Raw genomic sequence first — 8,782 nt, 5'->3', positions numbered from 1 at the left:
TATTTTTTTTTTTTTTTTAGAGAGACGGGGCTTCACCGTATTAGCCAGGATGCTCTCGATCTCCTGACTTCGTGATCCACCCACCTCGGCCTCCCAAAGTGCTGGGATTACAGGCGTGAGCCACCGCGCCCAGCCCCACATTTTTTTTTTTATCCAATCCACCACTTACAGTCACCTAGGTTCATTTCACATCTTTGCTATTGCCAACATGAATTTTGGAGAGGACACATTCAAACCATAGCACCTGATAACACAGAGTTTTGTATTTTAACAAGGGACAATGCCTAATAAAATTGAATAAATCCTAATAGTATAGCTGATTATCACATATCATAAGGAGAAATCATTTAGGTAGAAAACCACTCCATGTAGATAGTTGGCCAATTATTTTACTTACACATAAGGTTAGACATGCTAATTATTGTTAGCATGAGTACTACTCCACCAAAGCCCCAGGACTGATTTTTCTTACACTTGTTAATAATAGATGTGTGTATATCCCTAATTTTGGCTTTTTGCCAGGTCCTAAGTTATTATTTCTAATTATCTTCTGGACATTGCAACTTAGAATATAAACTACTGCTTACAACAATAGATAAACTGTAGGAAAACATTTGATAAGTCTGTTACAAGGTGTGTAACAACCTGTTATCTTTGTTTTCTACTAAAACAGTACAACTCTGTATTATAAATGAAGAACAAATTGTGGGTGATAGAGAATTAGTGTTGCGATGGGAAAGAAGCAAGAGAGAAGAGGATAATTTTTAGTCTGTTTATGGCAGGGTAATACAGAAAGTTTCCCTTTTTGCTTTTGAATATAATAAAAATTCAAAAAGATGAATGTATAAAATCACACAAATCTTGTTTCATTGAAACTAAGCCATAGCTATAAACTACATATCAAAACATGATGTCTGGATAACACAACTTAGATTGGTGCAGAGTTCCGGGGTGTAAAGTACTACAATAAGTTGCCAGGGCTCAGTAAATAGAAGTCCAACAGCAGTATATCTTTGAAAACACTGGCAAGATATATATGCTCAGATGCTAATCAAAGGTCATAGCTCTATCTCTCTTGCTTACAAAAATTGCTGTAGGTTTGAGATGAGAGGGAGTGCCAAGAGGTCAGCTATGGTACAGGAGCCACATTGAGTGAGGTACCAATAAGACACAGAAAGTAGAGTAAAAGCACCCAGGGGTGCTCACTATCAGAAAATGTCAAATAAAAGTACATTTCTGAATTAACTTCCTCCAATTAGGTGGGCTTAATTCTAACACACTCTAAAATGAAAGCAAATGATAGCATTAGTATAAATTAAGGAAAAAAATAGTAGCACCTTGTGGAACAAGAACATTCACTAACAAATATTGCCATGAAACACCAAATATTCTCCTTCATTAAATATACATGCCATATATGTCATACACAACATATAATGTATATGACATATACATATGATGTATGATATATATGTGTGATAATATAAAAATGGTACTACTGTAAAAGTTTGGAAATACATAAAGTGAAGTCTAAATCTGTGAGGTCTAAAACTAGAAAGCTCTTAGAAGAAAACATAGGGATAATTTTTTAGTAACTTGGGTTAGGCAGTGATTTCTTGGATATAACACTAAAAGTACAAACAACAAAAGAAATAAATAGCTAAACTGAACTACATCAAAAAGTTTTTAAAATAGGCTACAAATTATACCATCAACAAAGTCAAAGTACAACCAACCCACGCGATGGGAGAAATTATTTGAAAGTCATATATTTAAGAAGGGACTAGTGTCCAGATTATATTAAAGACTAATAAACCAATAATAAAAGACAACTAAACCAATACAAAATACACAAAGGATTTGAATAGACATTGCATATCTCCAAATAAGATACTCAAATAGCCAACAAGTACATGAAAAGATGTTCATCATTAGGCATTAGAGAAATGCAAATCAAAACCACAGTGCAATATCACTTCATACCCACTAGGGTGGCTATAATTAAAACACAAAAACCAAATAGGAAATAGCAAGTGTTGGAGATGTGCAGAAATTATTGAATTCATACACTGCTGGTAAGGATATAAAATGGTGCAACCACTTTGGAAAACAGATTGACAATTCCTCAAAATGGTTGAGCACAGAGTTACCATATGACTCAGTAGTTTCAGTCTTTATGTATCTAACTGAAAATATTGAGAAAATATGTTCATACAAAAACTTGTACATGAATAATCAGAGCAAGATTATTCATAATATCCCCAAAGTGGAAATAATCCATATGTCCATCCATTTATTTATTTATGTAAAAAGTATAAATTTATTGTTTATCCTATGACTAGATAAATAACATTCTATATCCATAAAATGGAGTATGATTTCATAATTAAAAAGTTAGGAAGTGCTGATACAAGCTACAGCATCGATGGAACTCAAAAACATTATGCTGACTGAAATAAACTAGGTACAAAAGGTCATGTATTATATTATCTTATTTATATAAACGTCCAGAATAAGAAAATTCACAGAAACAGAAGCTAGATCAAAGGTTTGTAGAGGTTGGGATGGAGGAAGAAAGGGAAGGATTGCTAATAGGTACAGAGTTTATTTTGGGGATGAAGAAGATGTTCTAAAATTAGACTTCAATAATATTTCTAGAACTCTGTGAATATAATAAAAGCATTCAACTGTAAATTTTAATTGGGTAAGTTTTATGATAATGAATTATGTCCCAAAAATGATTATGAAAAACAATGAGCAGTCAAAGTTGGAAAGAAGATGGGAAACAGAGTGTCTCAGAGTGTCTCATTGACTGACTTATCTGAAATAATTAGAAGTTACCATTGTGCAGTAATTGATTAAAGCATGTAACAGTAAAAAGGTAAATGTTAATAAAGAGAATAGTTTTGAGTATTGAGTGAAAAGAAGGAAAGAAAGGAGAAATAAATTACTTATGTTGTTTTCATTTAGATATAGTCTAAATAAATAGAAAGCTAAGCATTGCACATAAAGCTATTATTATAAATGCAAGCATCAGAAAAAAATAAAAAATTTCCTAAATAGCAGAAAAGTAAATACAAAACTGCACATATACACATGAACCCCAAAAGTAAAAGCAAAGCAAAGCAATTCAGTAAGTATGACATTAGACTCTTATATCCCAACACACACCAAAATTAATTATTGACAATACATATATCTAAATGCAAAACTATTTCATTATAACATACATTATATTGTTATTACATTATTACATATAATATATATTATTATAGCATATTATATTTATTATATATAAAACTATACTATAAATCTTCTAGAAAAAGTAAACAAATGGGCCAAAGACCTTAACGGACACCTCACGAAAGAAGAAAGACAGATGGCAAATAAGCATGTGAAAAGATGCTCCATATCATATGCTATCAGGGAACTATAAATTAAAACAACAATAAGATACCACTACACACCTGTTAGAATGGCCAAAATCCAGAACACTGACATGATGGCAAAGATATGGATATACAGGAACTATAATTCATTGCGGGTGGAAATACAAAATGGTACAGCCGCTTTAGAAGATACATTAGCAGTTTCTTAGAAAACTTAACATACATTTGCCATATGATCCAGCAGTCACACTCCTTGGTATTTACCCAAAGGAGCTGAAAATTTATGTCCACGCAACAGCCTGCAAACAAATGCTAACAGCATTAATTAATAATGTGCAAAACTTGGCAACAACCAAGATATTCATCACCAGGTGACTGGATGAATAAATTGTGGTGTATCCAGACAATGAAATATTATTCAGTGCTAAAAGGAAATGAGCTACCAAGGCATGAAAAGACATGGAGAAATCTTAATGCATATTACTAAGTGAAAGAAGCTAATCTGAGATTATATATTGTGTGATTCCAACTGTACGACGTTCTGGTGAAGGCAAAACTGTGGAAACAATTAAAAGGTTTGTGGTTGCCAGGGTTTAGGGGTGAGGAAGGAATCAATAGGTGAAGCACAAAACAATTTTTTAATGGATCATGGAATCAAGCTAAAAGAAGCTGAACAAGAGAGATTTAGAGGAAGAAAAGGAGAAAAAAGAGAAGATAAAGAGGAAAAGATAGGTATACCCAGCAGCTATTAGTCACAAAAGCTTTCTTGGAGAAATATTTTCACTATTTCGCTTTTTATGAAACTGTGGCAAAATCTCAGACTCACGTTGTATTTCCACATCTGCATACATGAGTGGAGATAAGATCCCTCAAAGTTTGCCTTGGAGACCAAGTCAGAGAACATTAGTCCTGGCACAAAAGGAATGTGAAATCCAGAATACAGGCCACCGGAGGAGATGAAAAAAGTCTACCCTTGGAAGTACCTGCCTGAGTTTGCGTCCTGGCGCCATCTCTTGTTAGTTGTTGACTGTGACAAAAATAAGCCTTTCTGATTCTCCATACCCTCCTCCCAAAAGCACGGTTTGTTTTATAATATACTTTAATTTTCAAAGCCTCAATTTTTAAGCGTTAGGTTCACAGCAAAACTGAGAAGAAAGTACAGACACAGGATTTTTAGGGCAGTGAAACTGCTTTGCATGATACTATAATGATGGATACATGGCATTATACATTTGCCCAAATCCATAGAATATACAACACCAAGAGTGAATTCTAATGTAAAATATGAACTTTAGGTGATAGTGATATGTCAGTTTAGGTGCATCAATTGTAATAAATGTACCATTGTGGTGTGGGATGTTGATAGGGAGACTATGCATGTTGCAGGGTGAAAGGGGGACTATAGGAAATCTGTATACTTTCCTCTTAATTTTACTGTGAACCTGAAACTACTTTTAAAAATAAAAATCTACTTAAAAAATAAGTAAACAAAGGAGAATATTTTTGTGATGTTGGGATAGGCAAATTTTTTTTTTTTTGAGATGGAGTTTCGCTCCTGTTGCCCAGGCTGGAGTGCAGTGGCACGGTCTCAGCTCACCGCAACCTCTGCCTCCCAGGTTCAAGCGATTCTCCTGCCTCAGCCTCCCAAGTAGCCAGGATTATAGGCATGCGCCACGACGCTCAGCTAATTTTGCATTTTTAGTAGAGATGAGGTTTCTCCATGTTGGTCAGGCTGGTCTGGAACTCCCGACCTCAGGTGATGTGTCCACCTCGACCTCCTAAAGTGCTGGGATTACAGGCATGAGCCACCGTGCCCGGCCAGCCAAAGATTTTAGAACACAGAAGCACTAGCTAATACAAAAGTAAATTTGATTTCACCAAACTAAAACTAAAATAAAAACCTTTATTTATTGAAAAACACCATTAGTAAAATGAAAGAGGCAAGCCATATATGAGGCAAAAATATTTGCAATACATATATTTGATAAATAATACATATGCATAATATGTAAAGAACTCCTAAACACCTTAATATACAAACAACCCAATAAAAATGGGGAGGCTTGAAATGCATTTTTTTAAGACATACAAATGGCCAATAAGCACATGAAAAAGAGCTCAGTATCATTATACATAAGAGAAATGTAGATTAAAATCACAATGAGATACCATTTCACAGTCACTAGAATGGCGAAAATTAAAAATACTTAAAATACTCAATATCAGCATGGATGTAGAGCAATTGAAACTTTCCTACATTCCTAATGAAATTGTAAAATGCTATAATTACCTTAGAAAACTTATTTGACAGTTTCTTAGACTGTTGAATATATATCTGTTCTACAATCCACTCCCAAGGATTTACTGAACAGAAATGAAAACTTCACACACACAAACACATAAAATGTGGTGTATGCAAAATTGTTCATAGCAGCTTTATTTGTGTAAACCCCAAACTGGACCAACTCAAATTGTATCAACAACTGAATGGAAAACAAACTGTCATATATTCATAGAGTGGAATACTATTCAGTGACAAAAAGGAACTTTAATGATGTATGCAACAGCATATATAAAACTCAGAATCACTACATTGATTGATAGAAGCCAGGCACAGAATGTAATTCTTTATAATTCCATTTATATGAAGTTTCAGAAGCAAAACTAATCTATTGTGGTAGAAATAAAAACAGCAGTTGCTTCTGCTACCATTTGGGAAGTGGGAGATTAATTGGCAGGAAAGAGACCCAAACGAACTTTCTGAGGAGATAAAAATGTTTTATATATTGATTTTTTTGGTGATTACAAGAGTGTTTATATATTTGTCAAAACTCATCAAACTGTATATTTAAAATCATGTTCAGTATTTTATGTAAAATTATACCTTGAAACACCTCACAATGCATAACTAAAACAAACACACAGACACAAAGCATAAGGAAAAATTTCTTGCAAAAGAGCTCTCACACAGGCAGACTCCTAATAGGAACTTAGGGCAAGAGTACAAATGGAGACTCATACATCATATGCCCAAATATTTGCAATCAAGCTTACAAAACTGTTGAATAAAATAGGCTCTATCCTCCCACATTTACAAGTATACCTTTCTAATAATAAATCTAAAATATGTGTAAAGCTGTGATTTCCATATGACTAAATGTTGACAAAAATCACAAAGATGACTAAATTCACCTGTTATTGCACATATCTGAGTGATCTCTTCATGGTCCAGGAACGTTGGTTGAGTCAAAAGATGAACTTGTATAAAAATGATACATCTATATATTATATATTTCATAAAATTTTTTTTCCTACTTTCACTTCAGCAAAATCATTAATTATGATTTTAGAACCAAGTTTCTTACACAAGTTGGATCCTATTGACTGTATTGAACAAAAGGCTTAAAAATAAATATAGAGGCCAGGCACGGTGGCTCACACCTGTAATCCCAGCACTTTGGAAGGCTGAGGCAGGTGGATCACAAGGTCAGGAGATCGAGACCATCCTGGCTAACATGGTGAAACCTGGTCTCTATTGAAAAAACAAAAACAAAAAATTAGCCGGGCGTGGTGGCAGGCGCCTGCAGTCCCAACTACTCAGGAGGCTCAGGCAGGAGAATGGCATGAACCCGGGAGGCAGAGCTTGCAGTGAGGTGAGATCATGCCACTGCACTCCAGCCTGGGTGACAGAGCGAGACTCTGTCTAAATAAATAAATAAATAAAGTCCTAACCAAAGCAATCAGACAAGAGAAAGAAATAAAAGGTATCTAAATAGGAAAAGAACAAGTCAAACATCTCTCTTCAATGATGATATGATTCTATATACCTAGAAAACCCTAAAGACTCTGCCAAAAAGCTCCTGGAACTGATAAATGACTTAGGTAAAGTTTCAGGTTACAAACTCAATGTGAAAAATTCAGTAGCATTTCTACGCATCAATAATGTTCAAGTTCAGAACCAAATGAAGAATGCAATCTCATTTACAATACCCCCACACAAAAATAAAACAAGAAGGTGAAAGATCTCTACAAGGAGAACTATAAAACACTGCTGAAAGAAATCATAGATGAGATAAACAAATGGAAAAACATTCCATGCTCATTGACTGGAAGAACCAATATTAAAATGACTATACTGCTCAAAGCAATCTCCAGATTCAACACCATGCCTATCAAGCAACCATCATCATTTTTCATGGAACTGGAAAAAATTATTCTAAAATTTATATGAAACCCAAAAGGTACCTGAATGGCCAAAGCAATCCTAAGCAAAAAGGAACGGAGCCCAAGGCATCACATTACCCAACTTCAAACTACACTATAAGGATACGGTAATCAAAACAGCATAGTACTGGTACAAAAACAGACACATAGATCAATGGAATGAGTTAAAGAATCCAGAAATAAACCCGCACACCTACAGCCACCTTATATTTGAGAAGGCTGGCAAAAAAAAGCAATGGGAAAGTGATTCCCTATTCAATAAATGATGCTGGGATAGCTGACTAGCCATATGGAGAATAATGAAACTGGACTCGCACCTTACACCATATATACAAATTAACAAAAGACAGATTAAATGTTTAAATATAAGACCTCTAACTATAAGAATCCTAAAAGAGGAATAGGAACAACTCTAGTCTCCAACTCCCAGCGCGAGTGACACAGAAGACCAGTGATTTCTGCATTTTCAACTGAGGTACTGGGGTCATCTCACTAGGGAGGGCCGGACAGTCGATGCTGGTCAGCTGCTGCAGCCCAACCAGCGAGAGCTGAAGGAGGGCGAGGCATCGCCTCACCTGAGAAGCGCAAGGGGGAAGAGAATCCCTTTTCCTAGCCAGGGGAACTGAGACACACAACACCTGGAAAATCAGGTAACTCCCACTCCAATACTGCACTTTAAGCAAATGGGCACACCAGGAAAATATATCCCACACCTGGCCGGGAGGGTCCCACGCCCACAGAGCCTCCCTCACTGCTAACACAGCAGTCTGCGATCTAATCGCAAGGCAGCAGTGAGGCTGGGGGAGGGGCTCTCGCCATTGCTGAGGCTTAAGTAGGTAAACAAAGCCACTGGGAAGCTCGAACTGGGTGGAGCTCACAGCAGCTCAAGGAAACCTGCCTGTGTCTGTAGACTCCGCCTCTGGGGACAGGGCACAGCTAAACAACAACAACAAAAAAAGCAGCACAAACCTCCGCAGACGCAAACGACTCTGTCTGACAGCATAGAAGAGAGCAGTGGATCTACCAACACGGAGGTTGACATCTGAGAAGGGACAGACTGCCTGCTCAAGTGGGCCCCTGACCCCTGAGTAGCCTAACTGGGAGATATCCCCCACTAGGGGCAGTCTGACACCCCACACCTCACAGGGTGGAGTACACCCCTGAGAGGA

Source organism: Colobus angolensis, unplaced genomic scaffold, assembly GCF_000951035.1.
Source record: "Colobus angolensis palliatus isolate OR3802 unplaced genomic scaffold, Cang.pa_1.0 Scaffold161, whole genome shotgun sequence".
Classification (NCBI taxonomy): Eukaryota; Metazoa; Chordata; class Mammalia; order Primates; family Cercopithecidae; genus Colobus; species Colobus angolensis.
The sequence above is the reverse complement of the archived record's forward strand: the minus strand, read 5'-3'. Positions refer to the sequence as shown.